The following is an 18811-nucleotide window of genomic DNA, read 5'->3' as shown; positions in this document are numbered from 1 at the left end:
CCTCTGGACAAACTTCAAAAACCCCATACTGAGATTCAGCTATTGCTGTCCAGCAAATGGTTGTCCCTTTGGACTTGTATGAGGGTTCTGAGACTGATGATGTTGTCCTTCGAGGCGGTACTTTTCACTCAATTTCACACGAGAATCCTCCAAAAGGAAATCCTTCTCAAATGGAACAAAGTTCCCTGGACAACCAGATCCAGCCGAGCCAGGTGACCAGGGGGTCCCTGTAATGGTGGCTTTGGTCCCCGATGCTCAAACAAGGAAAATCCTTCCTCCTCATATATTGGACAGTGATCACCATGGATGCTAGTCTGTCCAGGTGGGGAGGTTTTTTTGGCAAGCTTTCTTCCCTGGAAGAATCCAAGTTACCGATCTGTTCTGGAGTTGAGAGCGATCAGGATTTGTCTAGTCCACTGGACGGAGTACCTTCAGGGCTGTCCAGTGCGCATTCAATCGGACAATGCCACGGCCGTACCATTAATCACCAAGGGTGCACCAGACGTTTTCTTGTGGCCTTGGAGGTTACAGACATCCTTTGGTGGGTGGAATGCTTTGTTTCCGGCTCTCTCCGCCGTTCACATTCCAGGAGTGGAAAATTGGCAGTCGGATTACCTCGGTCGGCAGACCTTGGCTCCAGGGGAATGATCTCTCTATCCAGAGGTGTTCCAGCAGCTGTGCCTTCGTTGGGGCAGTCCAGACGTAGATCTGTTGGCATCTCGGATCAACTGGAAAGTGTAGAGGTTTGTGGCCCGCTCTTGGGACCCTCTTGCAGACGCCACAGGTGCGCTGGTGGCTCCGTGGGTTCAGTATCAGCTGATATATGCCTTTCCTCCACTCAAGTTTCTGCCAAAACTACTTTGCAGGATTAAGGCGGAAGGGATTCCGATCATCCTTGTGGCTCCGGACTGGCCTCGCCGAGCTTGGTACACCGACTTGTTCAGGCTTGTCGCTTTACAGTTGCTGGCTTTGACGGCTTGGTTGTTGAAAGCCAGGTGCTGAAGGACAGGGGATTGTCTGCTGCAGTGATTCCCACTCTGCTTAAAGCGAGAAAAGCGACTTCTAGAAAGATCTATCATCGTACGTGGAAGTCGTATTTTTCGTGGTGTGAGTCTCTTGGGGTTCCCCTTCGCTCTTATTCAGTGGCTCGGATCTTGGCTTTCCTTCAACGGAGAGTTGATCAAAAATTGGCCTTGAGTACTATCAAGGGACAAGTTTCAGCCTCGCCAATTTTCTTCCAAAGGCCATTATGCCTCCCATTCCCTGGTGCATAGTTCTATCCAAGGGGTGCGACACTTGGCTCCTCCAGTGAGACCCCCCCCGTTGCCACCTTGGGATCTTAATTTGGTGCTGTCGGTTCTCCAGAAACCTCCCTTTGAAAATATTCGGGAGATTCCCCTGCTTACCTTATGTCAGTAGGTGGCCTTCTTGGTGGCTATTACGCAGGGTATCGGAACTGGCAGGGTTGTCCTGTCATTCTCCCTATCCGGTGGTTCACAGGGATAGTGTGGTGCTTTGTCCGGATCCGTCCTTCCTTCCGAAGGTGGTCTCCAGTTTCCATTTAAATGGGGACATTGTGTTACCCTCCTTGTGTCCTAACCCTAAACATCCTAAGGAATTTTCACTGCATACTTTGGATGTGGTTCGGGCAATCAGGATGTACTTGGTGACCACAGGTAAGTCCCCCCGCCACAATCGATCATCCGGTCGCTGGCAGCTTACCCCCCGCCCCCACCGTCGGCCTAATGCCCGGTCCTAACCCCCAGGGGTAGGTTCAAGTGCCCCAGAGTCCCAGTAAGTGAGGGGAGAAGGGGGAAAGGGGGGTGCATGACAGGACAGAGGTGAAAACCGGGGGTCTGACCATCCTAAGGAGGGGCCCACGTTCACCCCAAAACCCACCAGGGGAGAGGGGGGGAACAATTACCCGCCATACCTGGAACAGGCGGGCACCACCTCTAGACAGAACCCCTCTCCACCAAAGTGGGGGGCTGTCAACCAATAGGAACGCTGCGACTCGAGCCTAGATCCGGTTGCATGCAACCTGGCGATACGTTAAACTTGCAGGGCCAGTCCCCGTCCGGTGGGACTATGTCACAGCCGACCTAGCACGGAGCTGGGGTCTGAGCATACTTGCTGGCCGGCTGGGGTGACCACTGGATCTATATATTCAGCCCGTCGCCCGGATCCGGGTTAGTTGCTTCTAGATCTCACAGGAAAAAAATCTGGAGGAAAAAAACGAACTAGAAAAAAACGAACTAGAAAAAAACGAACTAGAAAAAAACTTTGCCAGGACCACAGATTCCGGCAAGGAACTAGGTCCTTAATCCTGACTAGGCAGAATAAAATTGGCATCCTAGGGCAGAGAGAAGGGATATACCCCCTGGAACTACCCATAGGCATAGCCGTAACTTTTTTTCTCACAAAAGAATTGGGGGGCTACACTAACCCAGCTTGTAAGGCCAAACTAAACAACACACCTCAGGAAATACCGCCATGGCTAACAGAAGATAGACTTAGAACTAAACTAGAGAAACTTAACATAAATAAATCACCGGGACCGGATGGCTTTCACCCGAGGGTTCTTAAAGAGCTCAGCCAGGTGATTGCCAGACCATTATTCTTGATCTTTAAGGATAGTTTACAGACGGGTATGGTGCCAGCTGATTGGAAAAAAGCCAACGTGGTACCAATATTTAAAAAGGGGCAGAGATATATCCCGGGTAACTATAGGCCGGTCAGCCTAACATCAGTAGTCTGCAAGATTTTGGAGGGGATGTTAAGGGACCACATACAAGACTTTAGTAATGAAAACGGTATTATTAGTAGTAATCAGCATGGATTTATGAAAAATCGTTCTTGCCAAACCAATCTATTAACCTTCTACGATGAAGTGAGCTGCCACCTAGATAAAGGTAAGCCTGTGCATGTGGTGTACCTGGACTTCGCAAAGGCCTTTGACACCATTCCCCACAAACGCTTACTGTTCAAATTAAGGAAGGTAGGTATGGACCATAAGGTGAGTACATGGATAGAGAACTGGCTCCAGGAGAGGTTGCAAAGGGTGGTGATTAATGGGGAGTACTCAGATTGGGCGGGTGTGGAAAGCGGGGTCTCCCAGGGTTCTGTCCTGGGGCCAATACTGTTTAATTTATTCATAAATGATCTAGAGGAGGGGATATCGAGTAAAATCTCAGTATTTGCGGATGATACTAAACTAAGCAGGCCAATATCTTCTGGGCAGGATGTGGAAACCTTACAAGCGGACCTGAACAAAATTATGGGGTGGGCAACTACATGGCAGATGAGGTTTAATGTTGAAAAATGTAAAGTAATGCACCTGGGTGCCAGAAACCAGAAAGCAAGCTACTCACTGGGGGGGGGGGGGGGGGGGGAACCTCTGGGTGAGTCTAGGATGGATAAGGACCTGGGGGTACAGGTAGACAACAGGCTTGGCAGTGGCATGCAATGCCAAGCCGCTGCAAGCAAAGCCAACAGAATACTGGGATGCATAAAAAAGGGGATTCACTCCAGAAATAAAGAGATTATTCTCCCACTCTACAAGACTCTGGACCTGCCACATCTGGAGTATGCTGTCCAGTTCTGGGCACCGGTCCTCAAGAAGGATGTGCTGGAACTGGAGAAAGTCCAGAGAAGGGCAACAAAAATAATTAGGGGAATGGAGGACATCAGCTATGAGGAAAGACTACAAGCACTGAACTTATTCTCTCTGGAGAAGAGACGATTGAGGGGGGATATGATATCAATGTACAAATATTGTACTGGCAACCCTAGCATATGGAAAAACCTGTTCAGAGAAAGGAAATACAATATGACACGTGGCCACTCACTAAAACTAGAGGAAAGGTGGTTTAACCTTAAAATACGCAGGGGGTTCTTCACTGTGAGAGCAGTAAGGATGTGGAATTCTCTTCTGCAAACAGTGGTATCAGCAGGGAGCATTGATAGTTTCAAAAAGCTATTAGATGGGCACCTTAAAGACCACAACATAGGGGCGTGTCCAAGATGGCCACCGGAGTGGACGCTAGGTAAGAGAGCTCCTTGTGGATCGCCGCTGCTTGCCTGGTCCCTGCGCCTGCTGACCCTCTAGAGCTGCTTTCCCGACTCGTGCTGTAGTAGGTGACGGTAATGCGCCGCAGCTCCCAGTCCTCTCACCACCCGAAGTCTGGTAAACCCTCCTCCTCTGCTGTCCACAAGGCCCTTCCCGCCAGCAGCTCCAACATGGCGTCCCAGACGGATGGTGCGGACCCGGCCCAGTGCGACTCTGACCACTTCACCGCCCTGATGCTAGCTATTAACACCTGCCAAGCCACCCTCACGGGTAAGATTGACTCTATCCAGTCAGATATCGGTCTCCTGCGGAGGGACATGGACAAATTCCGCACCCGCATGACGGAGGTGGAGCGCAGGGTTGGGGAGGCGGAGGACACTATTTATGGTCATCATGGCATCCTCCACACCCTGAAGGTTAAGGTCAAGGCTTTGGAGTCAAGGGCGGAGGATGCGAAAAATAGGAATAGGCGGAATAATTATCTGGATGGTGTCAGGAGACTAGCCAGAGGAGAGTTGCCCGTAGGCCTGGCATGGTGGCCAATTTCCAATATGGCCGCACTCGCACAAATGCACGCACACGTATTGCGAACGCACGTTCACTACGGCAAAGACGTGTGTGTTCTGGCTCACACAATGCTTGTCAGATCTTGGCGCCCTCTGGCCTTTAAAAGAGGGACTACAGCACATGGACATTGCTGACTGATCTTCAGCTTCCTGCTTCCTGTTCCTGTGTGTGTGCTTATGCTTCTGATCATCTGTTACCGACCCGGCCTGCCTTTGGATACCTCTTGTCATTTCCCCAGCTCTGACCTTGGATAGCCCATGGATCTGCTCTTGTCTCTTGTCCTGTGTATGACTTCGGCTTGCCTGACTACGTCCCTGCTCTTCTGTCTGCTGACTACTGGCTTACTGACCTTGGCATCCATCTCTGACTACGTTTCCTGCTTCACCCTGTCTGCTGTGATCCACCTTGGTGCCTACCTGCGGTACCCAGCCTGTTGTACCCACCTGCAGTACTTACCTGTTGCTCCAGCCTGCAATACCTATTTGCCATATCCAGCTTACTGGAGCCACTACAATCTGTGTCCTGCTGTGTGCAGTCTGCATCATCATCAGCTCCACTGGGTCCTACTGCTCACCTCATCTGGTATCCACCTGCGGAGAGATCTCCACACCTGCATCTCTCAATCCGTGGCACAGCCGGCAATCCCTGCTTCTTTGGGCTTCGTGTTCCCTGTTTCCACCTTCAGGGACACCGAGCACCTAGCCGCAAGGAGAGCCCTCTCAGCATTTCGGCTTCAGGACCAGGTTCGTGACAGTATCAGTCAGCCAAAAGATGTCTGAAGCCGACAGAGGTGCGTCTCCATTAGAAGCTCTGTGCCAACAAGTCGCAGCCATCACGCAAGCGATAACAAATCTGCAAGAAGACTATGATCAATTGGAAGGTCGTCTGCAGAGTCTATACTCTACTCCTTTTCCTACCGACCAGAACCCGGCAAATACAGCCCCAGCCTCAGCTTCTGCTGCCTCTAAACGCACAGCTGTCGCACCAACGATAGTGGTACCTCCACCTGAACCAAGGGTCCCCATACCTGAACGTTTCTCTGGGGACCGAAGAAAGTTCAGGGCTTTTAAAAACGCTTGCTAGTTGTATCTAGCTCTGCAACCACAGACTTTTTCTCTCGAAACCGTTAAGGTTGGCTTTGTCATTTCTCTGCTCACATATGAACCACAATCCTGGGCCCATTATCTTTTGGAGCAAAAGAACCCGGTCCTCAACTCAGTCTCAGCTTTCTTCGAAACTATGTCGCAACTTTACGACGACCCCCAGCGAATGGCCACGGCCGAGGCAGCCCTACACACACTACAACAAGGGTGCCGGCCTGTTGAGGACTATACAGCTGAATTCTACAAATGGTCAGCAGACACCGGCTGGAATGAGGCCGCATTAAAGTACCAGTTTCGGCCCGGCCTATCTGAAGCACTTAAAGACGAGCTGGCTCGAGTCGACACCCCTGCCACTCTGGAACACCTTATCAAACTGTCCATCTAGCTTGATCGCCGACTGCGGGAGAGACGATCTGAACGAATTCAGTCCTCCAGACCTATCTGGATGCTACCCAGAGTTCCCCCAGCAATCCACTCTATGCCTATTACCTCTTCTTCCTCAACACCCCTAGAGGGGGAACCAATCCAGATTGGACTGATGCATTCTGCCCTAACTCCCGAAGAAAGGACACGCCGTCGGCAAGCCAACCTTTGCCTCTACTGTGGAGGGGCTGGACATTTTCTTTGTAATTGCCCTGTGAGACCCAGTAAGCCCCGGCTTCCTGGCCCTGCCTACTCTCCAGTCTCCGGGATTCACCCAGCTCACCTACTTCTACCCATCTCGCTACAGGTGGCGGATAGGGAAATCAAGTTTCAGGCCATAATTGACTCCGGTGCTTGCAGTTGCTTCCTAGACCTTGCTCTGGCCAAGAAATTTAGCATTCCGCTTAGACCTAAGAGACTGAGCCTTACTGTTCACCTGGCAGATGGCACCATCCCCACATCTGGGCCCGTCACCCAAGAGACTGAACCTATTATTACTATAACTGACTCTGAACATCAGGAATTCCTGTGCTTTGATGTCCTTCGCCCCCCCATATTTCCTGTGATATTGGGAATCCCCTGGCTGCGAGCCCATAACCCCAGGATTGACTGGTCTAAGGGGGAGATCATATTTTCCTCTGCCTACTGCCGCCAACAATGTTTTGTACCGGAGTCCCTGAGCTCTTCCAGTTGCATGACCATCCAATCAGTATCTGATAACAGCCAGCTTGTCCCATCCAGCTACCACAACTTTCTAGACGTGTTTGATAAGAGGAGAGCCGATGTCTTGCCACCGCATCGGCCCTATGATTGTCCCATAGAATTGCTGCCAGGTGCAGAAATTCCCTTTGGCCGGATATTCCCGTTATCCGAGATGGAATTGGAAGCTCTACGTCTCTACATTGACGAAAATCTAAACAAAGGATTTATTCGTCCATCCTCTTCCCCAGCAGGCGCGGGGATCTTCTTTGTCAAAAAGAAGGACCACACACTTAGGCCCTGTGTGGACTACAGAGAATTAAATAAAATTACTATTAAAAATCGATATCCACTTCCCCTAGTACCAGAACTTTTTCAAAGATTTAGGACTGCCCAAGTTTTCACAAAACTAGATCTCCGGGGTGCTTATAATTTAGTCCGGATTAGAGAGGGGGATGAGTGGAAGACAGCTTTCCGAACCCGCTTCGGACATTTTGAGTATCTTGTCATGCTCTTTGGATTGGGTTAATGCCCCAGCAACTTTCCAGCATTTTGTAAATTACATCTTTAGAGAATGCCTGGATCACTTTCTGATTGTGTATCTTGACGATATTCTTATTTTCTCCGCATCACTCGAGCTACACCGTGTACATGTGAAGAAAGTCTTATCTACACTTAGAAAACATGGACTCTATGCTAAAGCAGAGAAATGTGAGTTCGAGAAACAAGCCATCCAATTCCTGGGGTTGGTAATATCCACCAATGGAATCGCCATGGACCCCCAGAAGGTGTCTTCTATTCTTGAGTGGCCTGCTCCAGTGGATAAAAAAGGAATCCAAAGATTTGTAGGATTCGCTAATTTCTACAGAAGGTTCATCAGAGGGTTCTCAGCCATCATCGCCCCCATCACTCAATTGACACGACAACACTCTCGATTTCAGTGGTCTCAGGAGGCCCAGGAAGCCTTTGATAAACTTAAAGCCCTGTTCACTTCTGCTCCAGTATTACAGCACCCAGAACCCACTCTACCCTATGTCCTGGAGGTAGATGCCTCGGAAGTTGCTACTGGAGCAATCTTATCACAGTGCCAAGGGCCTAAAGCTTTGCTCCACCCAGTAGCCTTCTTTTCAAAAAAAATTAAGTCAAGCAGAAAAGAATTATGATGTCGGTGACCGGGAGCTGTTGGCCATCAAGGCGGCTTTAGAAGAGTGGCGATACCTGCTGGAGGGTGCAGCCCACCCTGTGATGATCTTTACCGATCACAAAAATTTGGAATACCTCAGGACTGCCAAACGGCTTAGACCCCGGCAAGCACGGTGGGCCCTGTTTTCTCCCGTTTTAACTTTCACATTACTTATCGGCCGGGGTCCAAGAATAGCAAAGCTGACGCTCTCTCTCGAATGTTCCCGGAAACTCCTGAAGTAGCATCTTTCAGCACAATCCTGTCCTCCCAAAATTTTTTACTAATACTACCTAATCTAAAGTCAGTCATACAGCTAGCATCTGCTCAATGCCTGGAAACTGAAGTTTCAGCTTTAAGGAAGCAAGATGGATTCTTCTGGCATAACGATAAAATTTTTGTACCACAAGAGACCAGGACTTTAGTCCTTAAAGCATGCCATGATCATCAGCTAGCCGGTCATTTTGGGGTACACAAGACCATCAAACTTGTCCAACGGTCCTTCTGGTGGCCAGGCTTGAGCCAGGACTGCAAAGATTATGTTGGTTCCTGCACAACTTGCCTTCGCAGCAAAGGGAGTAACACTAAAGCCTGGGGCCTGTTAAGACCGTTACCGGTCCCGGACCTTCCCTGGAAAATGCTGTCCATGGACTTCATTGTGGATCTACCCCCTTCTGAGGGATTCACTTCCATTTTTGTAATAGTAGAACGATTGTCTAAAATGTCACATTTTGTACCGATGGTGGGCACTCCCTCTGCCGCAGACACCGCCCATGCCTTTATAAAGGAAATAGTAAGGCTCCATGGTCTGCCCAGAAACATAGTCTCTGACAGAGGAGTACAATTTACCTCCAGATTCTGGAGAACTCTTTGTAGAGCCTTAGACATTGACGTCTGCCTATCCTCGGCCTACCACCCCTAAAGCAACGGCCAGACGGAAAGAACCAACCAAACCTTGGAACAGTACCTTCGATGCTTTTCCACTTTCTCACAAGATAATTGGATATCTCTGTTACCCTGTGCCGAATTTGCCTATAATAACTCAGTTCATGCTGCCACCAACCAGACTCCATTCTGGGCCAACTACGGGTACCATCCATCCTTTCTACCTGACGTGTTGCCTGAAAGTCCTGTGCCCGCAGTTCAAGACAGATTATCCTTCATCTTAACCAACTATCAGGTTCTTCAGGAAGCCATTTCAAAAGCTCAGGAGGATTATAAAAGGTACTATGATAAGAAGAGGAGGGGGAATCCAGTTTTGAAAGTTGGAGACAGGGTCTGGCTATCTACGGCTAATTTGAAACTCCCTTGCCCTTCACGAAAGCTGGGTCCAAGGTTCATTGGGCCATTTGAGATAAGGAGAGTGATAAATCCTGTGGCCTTTGAACTGACACTTTCACAATCTTATAAAATCCACCCAGTTTTTCATGTGTCTCTTCTGAAACCTGCTTCTTCAGACCGTTTTCCGGAAAGAGAAGACCCACCACCACCACCGGTTACAGTGGGCGAAGATACTGAATTTGAGGTAGAAACAATTCTTGATTGCAGGAAGAGAGGAAGGCAAACTCAATATCTTGTCAGATGGAAAGGTTACCCCCCTGAAGAGAATTCTTGGGAGCCCGAAGGGAATATTCATGCTCCCAGATTGTTGCTGGAGTTCTTCAACAGAAACCCTGAAAAGGTATCGCGTTTGGGCATCCGGAGGCTGCCCGTAGGGGGTGGGCACTGTCAGGAGACTAGCCAGAGGAGAGTTGCCCGTAGGCCTGGCATGGTGCCCACTTTCCAATATGGCCGCACTCGCACAAATGCACGCACACGTATTGCGAACACACGTTCACTACGGCAAAGACGTGTGTGTGCTGGCTCACACAATGCTTGTCAGATCTTGGAGCCCTCTGGCCTTTAAAAGAGGGACTGCAGCACATGGACATTGCTGACTGATCTTCAGCTTCCTGCTTCCTGTTCCTGTGTGTGTGCTTATGCTTCTGATCATCTGTTACCGACCCGGCCTGCCTTTGGATACCTCTTGTCATTTCCCCAGCTCTGACCTCGGATAGCCCACGGATCTGCTCTTGTCTCTTGTCCTGTGTATGACTTCGGCTTGCCTGACTAAGTCCCTGCTCTTCTGTCTGCTGACTACTGGCTTACTGACCTTGGCATCCATCTCTGACTACGTTTCCTGCTTCACCCTGTCTGCTGTGATCCACCTTGGTGCCTACCTGCAGTACCCAGCCTGTTGTACCCACCTGCAGTACTTACCTGTTGCTCCAGCCTGCAATACCTATTTGCCATATCCAGCTTACTGGAGCCACTACAATCTGTGTCCTGCTGTGTGCAGTCTGCACCATCATCAGCTCCACTGGGTCCTACTGCTCACCTCATCTGGTATCCACCTGCGGAGAGATCTCCACACCTGCATCTCTCAATCCGTGGCACAGCCGGCAATCCCTGCTTCTTTGGGCTTCGTGTTCCCTGTTTCCACCTTCAGGGACACCGAGCACCTAGCCGCAAGGAGAGCCCTCTCAGCATTTCGGCTTCAGGACCAGGTTCGTGACAGGTGGTTGGCCTCCCTGAGGGGGCTGAGGGTCCGGACCCTGCATCCTTCACTGAGAGCCTGCTGCGCTCCCTCCTCCCTCAGGCACAGTTCCTCCCCTTTTTCGTGGTAGACAGGGTGCACAGAATGCCTGCGGCCCGTAGCCCCCCGGGATCCCCGCCACGCACATTTATTTTTCGCCTCCTTAATTTCCGTGACAGGGCTCTGGTCCTGAGGGAAGCTAGGAAATTGTACTCCCTGCACTTTGAGGCGGCTAAGCTGATGATATTCCCTGACTACTCTGTGGACACGCAAAGGCTCCGCCGCTCCTTTGATCATGTTAAGCTGGATCTACGCAACCGGAAAATAAAGTACAGCATGCTTTTTCCTGCTCGGCTGCAAGTACAAGACGGGGAGTCTGTCCGGTTCTTTACCTCGCCAGATGAGGCCTCACGCTGGATTGAAACCCTCCCTAGGACCTGAACCGTCTCTTCTTTGCCATCTGTTGTTCGCTCAATTGGAGGGACCGCTGTAATCTGGCTGTGACCTGGGAACTTTTATTTTTTCTTTTCTCCCCTGACTGCAGTTACCTGTTCTGTTGGCCCTCCTGTCGGTGTCTTCCAGGCCTCTTCTCTGTTATCCTCCTACACTGCCTTGGACCTGGTATTCCTGGATGCACTGTTCACTGTTGCTACTCTTTCTGACGTTGTCTGCAATCAAGTTTTGTGCCCTTGAATCCTTCCGGGAGACTTGCCATCCTGCAGGGACCGTGTCTCTGTTATTTTCCCACTCTACATGGTGATCCACGTTGGGGCCTGGACTCTGGAACTTGGCCTCACATCACCCTTCGGGGTGCCACTGTTCATTCCCCCGTATGGCAGTTGCCATCCTGGTTTGGGGCTCTGAGGCGCGCCCAGGTTTGGGGGGTTGCGTGGGGTGGGGGGGGGGGTTGTTTTATCTGTTTTTTCTGTTGGGGTTTATCATGACATGCTCTCTTTTGTGGGTACCTCTTTTGCAACGATGGTCTCCTGGGTTGCTCCTGCTGGCCTGGAGCCACCCCCTTTTCCTGCTCCTGTTCTTTGGTGCGGTGTTCCTTACCCTTCCCTCCTTCCTAACTGATCCTGGGGTTCGGGTGGAGATCCAGGCCCCCTTGAGCCATTGTTCCCTGCTGCTATGGCCCCCCTAGTCATTGTGTCCTGGAATGTCCGGGGTCTTAACTCCAAATTTAAACGCTCTCTTATGTTTGACTATCTTAAGAAATACCGCCCTCATATCTGCATCCTCCAGGAAACCCACCTAGTGGGCAGCAGACTCCTTTCGCTTAAAAAAAAACGTGGGTGGGCTCCCACTACCACTCCACCTACTCTTCATACTCAAGAGGTGTCAGTGTCCTCGTCCATAAATCCCTACAGTTTGTCCTCCTGGATCTCCACCTCGACCCTGGGGGTAAATATGTTGTATTACATGCAATGTGTGACAGGCTTGAAATAGTTATTGCAGGGATCTACAATCCCCCCCCCCCCCCCCAGCCACTATGTCCCTTCTCCATACGCTGACCCCGATGCTTATATAATGGTGTAATTTCTGCGCTAATCAATTGAAATAATTATTAATACACAAAATTATTATGATAAGCTGCTGCACAAAAGAATCATAGAAAAACCAAAGTGAAATGAAATCAAAAAAATGTGCTGCGCTAAAATATAGTGAATGTGAATTCACCAAAACAAATATTCAAACTTATTTCCAAAGTGAAAAAAACAACTGAAAATAATCAGTAATCTGTGATATCACCAAATAATAAATACCATATGTGCATATAGTGAGACTGAGAATTTATCACGTGTAACAAAGCAATCTGTGCAAAATAAGAAAGAAAATATGAAAAACAGGAGGATATTTAAATCCCAATGAAGTCCATAGTAAAAAAACACAGAGGTGGTTTCAGGAAGATCAGCCACAAGGTCCCAGAAATTACATCCACACGACACTTTATGAGGATAGGGAGGACACCGATGTGCAAATCACCAAAAAAAACCCAGATGGCTGCTTACCAGAGGAAGTTGGTCTCTCAAACTAATGAGTGGACCAAAATGAGCTTCTGTGTAATACCAAGGATGGCCACAGGATGTCTCCTTATAGACTCAAATGCGATATCCACATCACGACAACAGCGGAAAAAGAGTCAGACGTGACGTGACCACGCCCCCAACAGCCGGCTACCAAAAGACATCTAGACCGTGGGAGATGTTTGTTCGCTCCTAGTGCGGTACTCTTCAGCTGCTACATGCCTTGACATTCAACTGAAATGTGAGTGTATTACCTGCTTTTAACACAAATAAACGGTTTTATATGGAGTTACGCTATGTCCCTGTTTATACTTTTTTCCCTGTTGTCGTGATGTGGATATCGCATTTGAGTCTATAAGGAGACATCCTGTGGCCAATCTTGGTATTACACACAAGCTCATTTTGGTCCACTCATTAGTTTGAGAGACCAACTTCCTCTGGTAAGCAGCCATCTGGGTTTTTTTTGGTGATTTGCACATCGGTGTCCTCCCTATCCTCATAAAGTGTCGTGTGGATGTAATTTCTGGGACCTTGTGGCTGATCTTTCTGAAACCACCTCTGTGTTTTATTACTATGGACTTCATTGGGATTTAAATATTCTCCTGTTTTTCATATTTTCTTTCTTATTTTGCACAGATTGCTTTGTTACACGTGATAAATTCTCAGTTTCACTATATGCACATATGGTATTTATTATTTGATGATATCACAGACCCCGATCCTTGCCCAATACCCTTCTGCCCTGGTGCTGGTGGCGGGGGACTTTCACATGCCTCCGATCCCTTCGGTGGACAGAGTGGAGAGTGATCCGGCAGGGAACTCCCCACTTTCTCATTGGGCTGAAGTCTATGGCCTCTGGGATGTCTGGCGGTGGAAGCATCCCCACGAGCGGCAGTTCCCCTGCCACTCTGCCACCTATGCTACTTTCTCCTGTATAGACCTCATGTTGGTTAGCAATCCCTTCCTGGCTCTCACCCTTGAGGCCTCCATCCTCCCTAGGGGCATCTCGGACCATGCTCCTGTGCTCCTGCGGCTCGGCACGGACACGTCTCCTGGGCTATGCCTTTGGTGGCTGAATCGGTTCTGGGTGATGGATGAGAGGGTGGCCCCGAGGGTGACGTCTGAACTCCTGGACTTCTGGGTTCACAACGAGGGCACTGCAGACTCGGCCACGACCTGGGATGCCTTCAAGGCCTATACTAGGGGCCAGGATCAAAAGAATCCTCCCTGGAGCTGGAGGACCTAGAGTCCAGGGCCCAGAGACAGGAAGCGGACTATGTGGCCACTGGTAATAGGGAGACCTATGCTTCCCTGACAATGACCTATAAGGAAATCGCCCTCCTCCGCACTGCCTCCTGCAAAAAATTGGTGCTCTCCCAAACACAGCGTATCTTTGAACAGGGTAAGCGGACGGGCAAACTGTTGGCATGGTTATCCAGGGAACGCTCGACCACTACCCACATAGCTCGTATTAGGGGGGACGACGGCTCTAACTGTTCAGACCCTAGTCAGATTAACGACTGCTTTGCTAGATTTTATGCCCAGCTCTACGCCTCTAGGGTGGACTATACTACTGCTGAGTTGGACTCCTTTCTCTCCCTCATTGACTTCGCTGAGTTGTCTACTGACGCTGCAAAACGCTTGGAGGCCCCCTTTACTCTGAAGGAGGTCCAGACGGTGATCGGCTCCTTGCAGACGTGCAAAACCCCCGGCCCCGATGGGCTTCCGTCGGAATTTTTCAAGGCCAATGAGGATGTTCTCCTGCCCCACTTCCATGGCCTGGTGAAGGAGGTGGCTGACTTAGGCGCCCTTCCCCAGTCCATGGCTGAGGCGGTGATTGTGGTGGTGCCTAAGCCTGGCAAGGATCCTGAATTGTGCGGGTCTTATAGGCCGATTTCCTTGCTCAATGTTGATGCCAAGATATTTGTTAAACTCCTGGCTAATCGCCTCAATTCGGTGATTTTATCCCTTGTCCACAGGGATCAAACTGGTTTTATGCCGGGCAAGGGCACTGACATCAATCTCCTCCACCTCTTTACCAATTTGGCTTATGTGGGGGACACTGCTTCTACGGGACTTGTGGCCTCACTAGACGCAGAGAAGGCCTTTGACTTCGTGGAGTGGGGCTTTCTCTGGCGGGTGCTTCGTTGTTTCGGGGTGGACGCTAAATTTATTTTCTGGATCCAATTCCTTTACAACAATCCCAAGGCCCAGGTGCGGATGAATGGTATTCTTTCTCCCTCTTTTGGGCTGGGTAGAGGGACCCGACAAGGTTGTCCGCTCTCCCCCTCCCTGTTTGCTTTGGCACTGGAACCTCTCGCTATTCTGATAAGAGCCCTCCCTTCTATTGCGGGGATCCCGGTGGGTCCCCTGCTGGAAAAGATTTCCCTCTACGCAGATGACACTCTACTTTACCTCCCGGATGCTGGGGACTCTCTCGCTGCGGCCCTTGAGATTATAGATATGTTTGGTAGATTCTCAGGAGTCCGGATTAACTGGAATAAGTTCCTACTTTTCTCGCTGTCACCAACGCCGCCGCCCTCTGTGCCCTCCCTCCCGTTGTCCTGGGTCCCGAAATTTAGATACCTGGGGATTGAGGTGCAAAGGGACCTCTCCTCCTTCCTGTCAGATAATTTGTACCCTGTGCTCCAACAACTTATACTTCGCTGTCAGGCCTGGAAGACGCTTCCTCTCTCCCCTGTAGGTAGAATTAATCTTATTAAGATGACCTTTCTTCCTAAGTTCCTCTACATTTTCCGTAATACCCCGGTCCCCATCCCCTTATCCTTTTTTCGTAAATTGGACGCGGTCCTGTCCGCCTTTATTTGGTCTGGTTCTGTCCCGCGGATTGCAAAACATACTCTTCCATTGCCACTTTCGCAGGGAGGACTGGCATTGCCCTCATTCCGTCAGTACTACTGGGCGGCGGTCTTGGTGACAGTGAGATGGTGGTTTGCCCAAACTCGTTCCAACCATGCGGTTAACCTCGAGGCGGCCATTCTGGGCTCCTACGTGGCGCTCAGTAACTTGGTGTTTTGAGGTCCTAAGGCGCACCCTAATGTAACTGTCCCAATGCGCACCACGGTGGTGGTCTGGAGGCAGGTGTCGGAGGCGGTCTCGGGTTGTGGGGATATCTCCCCCCATACTCCCCTTTGGGGGAACCCTCACCTCCCTCATTTTTATTCCATCCCTGACCCAGCTCTTTGGGCCAGATTTGGAATCAAGAAATTGGAACATATCATGCTGGAGGGTACTCTGCACTCGTTCGATGAACTTCAATCCTCCTTTGCACTGTCCCGTTTATGTTTTTCCGCTTCCTTCAGCTTAGACACGTGTACTCGATGCAATTTCCTACTCCGCCCCAGGTGACTCCACATACTGTGGAACGTTTCCTTATCTCCAAGAACGCAGATAGGTTGCTTTCCTCGATCTACCTCAGGATCTCGACCTATGACTCTGTAGCTTTGACCCGACTCTTTGACGCCTGGCAGGGGGACATCCCTTCCTTGACAACAGATGACTGGGAGGAAGGCCTGCAGAACTATATTCCACTGGTCATCTAAGCTAGAGATCGTTATATCCAACTCCGCTTCCTACATAGAGTATACTATACCCCGCAAAAGCTGGCCCGGATATATCCCACTAGGTCTGACCACTGCCCCAAATGCCAGTTGGCCCTTTATACTTGTGGCGTGGTCCTGCCCTTTGGTCCACGACTTCTGGAGGGTGGTTGCAAGGGAGCTGTCCGCCATGACGACCTGGTAAGTCCCGTTAAACCCCAAGATTATCCTCCTGGGTATTGCTGATGACCTCCCTGCGGGGAAACATGCTAAACTTTTTGTTTTTTATGCTGCTTTTTATGCAAGAAAAACTTTGCTTGCCAACTGGAAGAATGCTGATCCTCCTACTGTGTCCCAGTGGCGGAAGGTGGTTGATGCGGTCCTCCCCTTTATAAACTGACCTATATGTCCAGAAAATGCCCTAATATGTTCGATAAGATCTGGGGGCCATGGCTGGCTTGCTAGCCCTGTTCCCTTCTACTTGCTGGTGACGGGGGTTCGGCCCTCTAAACTACATACCTGTCTCTATCTAGCCCCTCTTTTCCCCTTGTTTCCCCCCCCCCTCTTTGCTCTGCCTATTCTCCCTTTTCCCCGCTTCCCTTATTCTATTTTTATTTTCTGTACAGTGTCGGTGCCACCCCTTCGCTGCCTCTCCCCCCCCCCCCCCCCTGCTCTCTCCCTCTCCTCTTCCTCCTCAGCACTGTGACATGTCAAGATTGCACTATTGTTGTATTTGAACATTCCTACCCCTAAGTGCATTTCTAGAGTCTTATTGCTATAGCTCCTCTTGATTTGTAATCCCGAAGTTTGTGTTCTGGTTTTGGTTGGATGTACCTTGTTTTTTGTATGTCCTTTGTTTTGCAATTAAATAAAAACTTTTCTGTTAAAAAAAAAAAAATACCACAACATACAGGGGTATACAATGTACGGTTAACAGCAAACACACACACACACATCATAGGTTGAACTGGATGGACTGATGTCTTTTTTCAACCTCACTAACTATGTAACTCGGGAATCTCTCCGTTATACCATATATCATTTCAATGACAAACACCACACCGGGAAGCATCGTTTTCCTCCCTCCAGCCATGTGACAAACATGTTTTGCTTCGTAAAGGGAGTGCTCTCGGATAGATTCCTGTACTCTCAGCAACTCTGCTTCGATAGGCAGATCTGCCCCAGTTTTGTATTTATGTTCTAGAACGTGAAGCCACGTCAGAAAGAGTTTTTGCACTCTTCTACTGATCGAAAAAAAATTGATCGAAAAAAATTGATTGAAGTGAGTGGAAAAGGTATTTAAGACTATGTCTAACTTTTCTGAGCACAGAAGAGAAGCCCTCGGAGGGATCTCTTTGAGGGTCTAAGGTCAAGTTAAAGTCGCCACCTAGTATTAGGGCTCCGTTTATGAAGGAATTTTTCCAAAGCTGGAAGCGGGTTGCTATTGGGTTTGCCAGGGTGAATGCATGTGAATATAGCTGACCTTTAAGCAAGAGAAACCTGCCCTCTTGGTCTTGGGAATTTGATATTAAAATACTGGTTCCTTTGGATTTTTAAGATGAAGATGGAGGGGGAGGAAAGAAATAGAAGAGACAAAGAAATTAAGAAAAAAGTGAAAGGAATGGGAGAGTCTGAGGAATTAGAAGGAAGGGAGAAGAAGAGAAGTGAGGGAAAATAAGCAGAGTAGAGTATCAAGAAAGAAACAGCCTAAGATAAAGTCTCCGTAGAGATGTTCTACTGCCACCAGGGCAGATAAAGCCTAGTATGGGTTGTGGTAAGGCACTTTTAGGTGTGCAGCCCCAGCCATATGGGCTCCCACAGCTCAAATGTAACTCGTTTGAGATCCAGGCAAGAATATTCCGTTAGGTATAATAATAAGAATGTATTTGAGTAAATACAGTAGATATCAACTTGATATAACAACGGAACATAACATTATGAGTAAAATACAAGTCACGTAATAACTCAAAAATGGCATAGTACACAGGTGGCTAGAGCATAAATGTAAGTTGACCCTAAAAGGAGGCCAAAGTGAAGATGGGTATGAGAGGAGTGGGAAGGGGAAACAAGGAGGAATTTGGAAGGCAAGCTAGCCGTGTACATACCCAATGAAAAATAACCCAGAACTGGTATAGACCTATATTTAGAAGCCATTAGGCAACAAAAAGTGGCGAGTATTGTTTAAAAACATCACTACAGCCACGACACTCCCCGCAGGAAAAATGGGATTACCAAGGCTCAGTTCAGGGATAAACACTATGGCGTCTCATAAAGAGCACCCACAGGAGGCGGTACCTCACTCATTGGCAGATCTATTCCCTGGAGAAAACTTGGAGCAAACCCTGGAGCACCGCAAGGGAGGATCCACCAGGGTGTGTATCCCTCACAGAAGAACTCAACCCATATCCCACCGGGGAAGACAGCCAACCAGCAGTGAGGCAAGTTATGAAAAACAACATTTAGTAACTCAAAGGGAATCTGCAATTGCTAGACATTTAGGCCCAGCCACAAGGTAAAAATCTGACAGTCCATGGAGTTGGGACAATAAAAGAGGGAGATCCCTGCTCCAGACTGAGCATTGTAAGGGACCCAAGTGGATCCCAGATCT

The sequence above is a fragment of the Pelophylax lessonae genome (genome assembly GCF_965119305.1).
Source record: "Pelophylax lessonae genome assembly, chromosome: 6".
Taxonomy (NCBI): Eukaryota; Metazoa; Chordata; class Amphibia; order Anura; family Ranidae; genus Pelophylax; species Pelophylax lessonae.
This window is presented reverse-complemented; position numbering follows the sequence as displayed.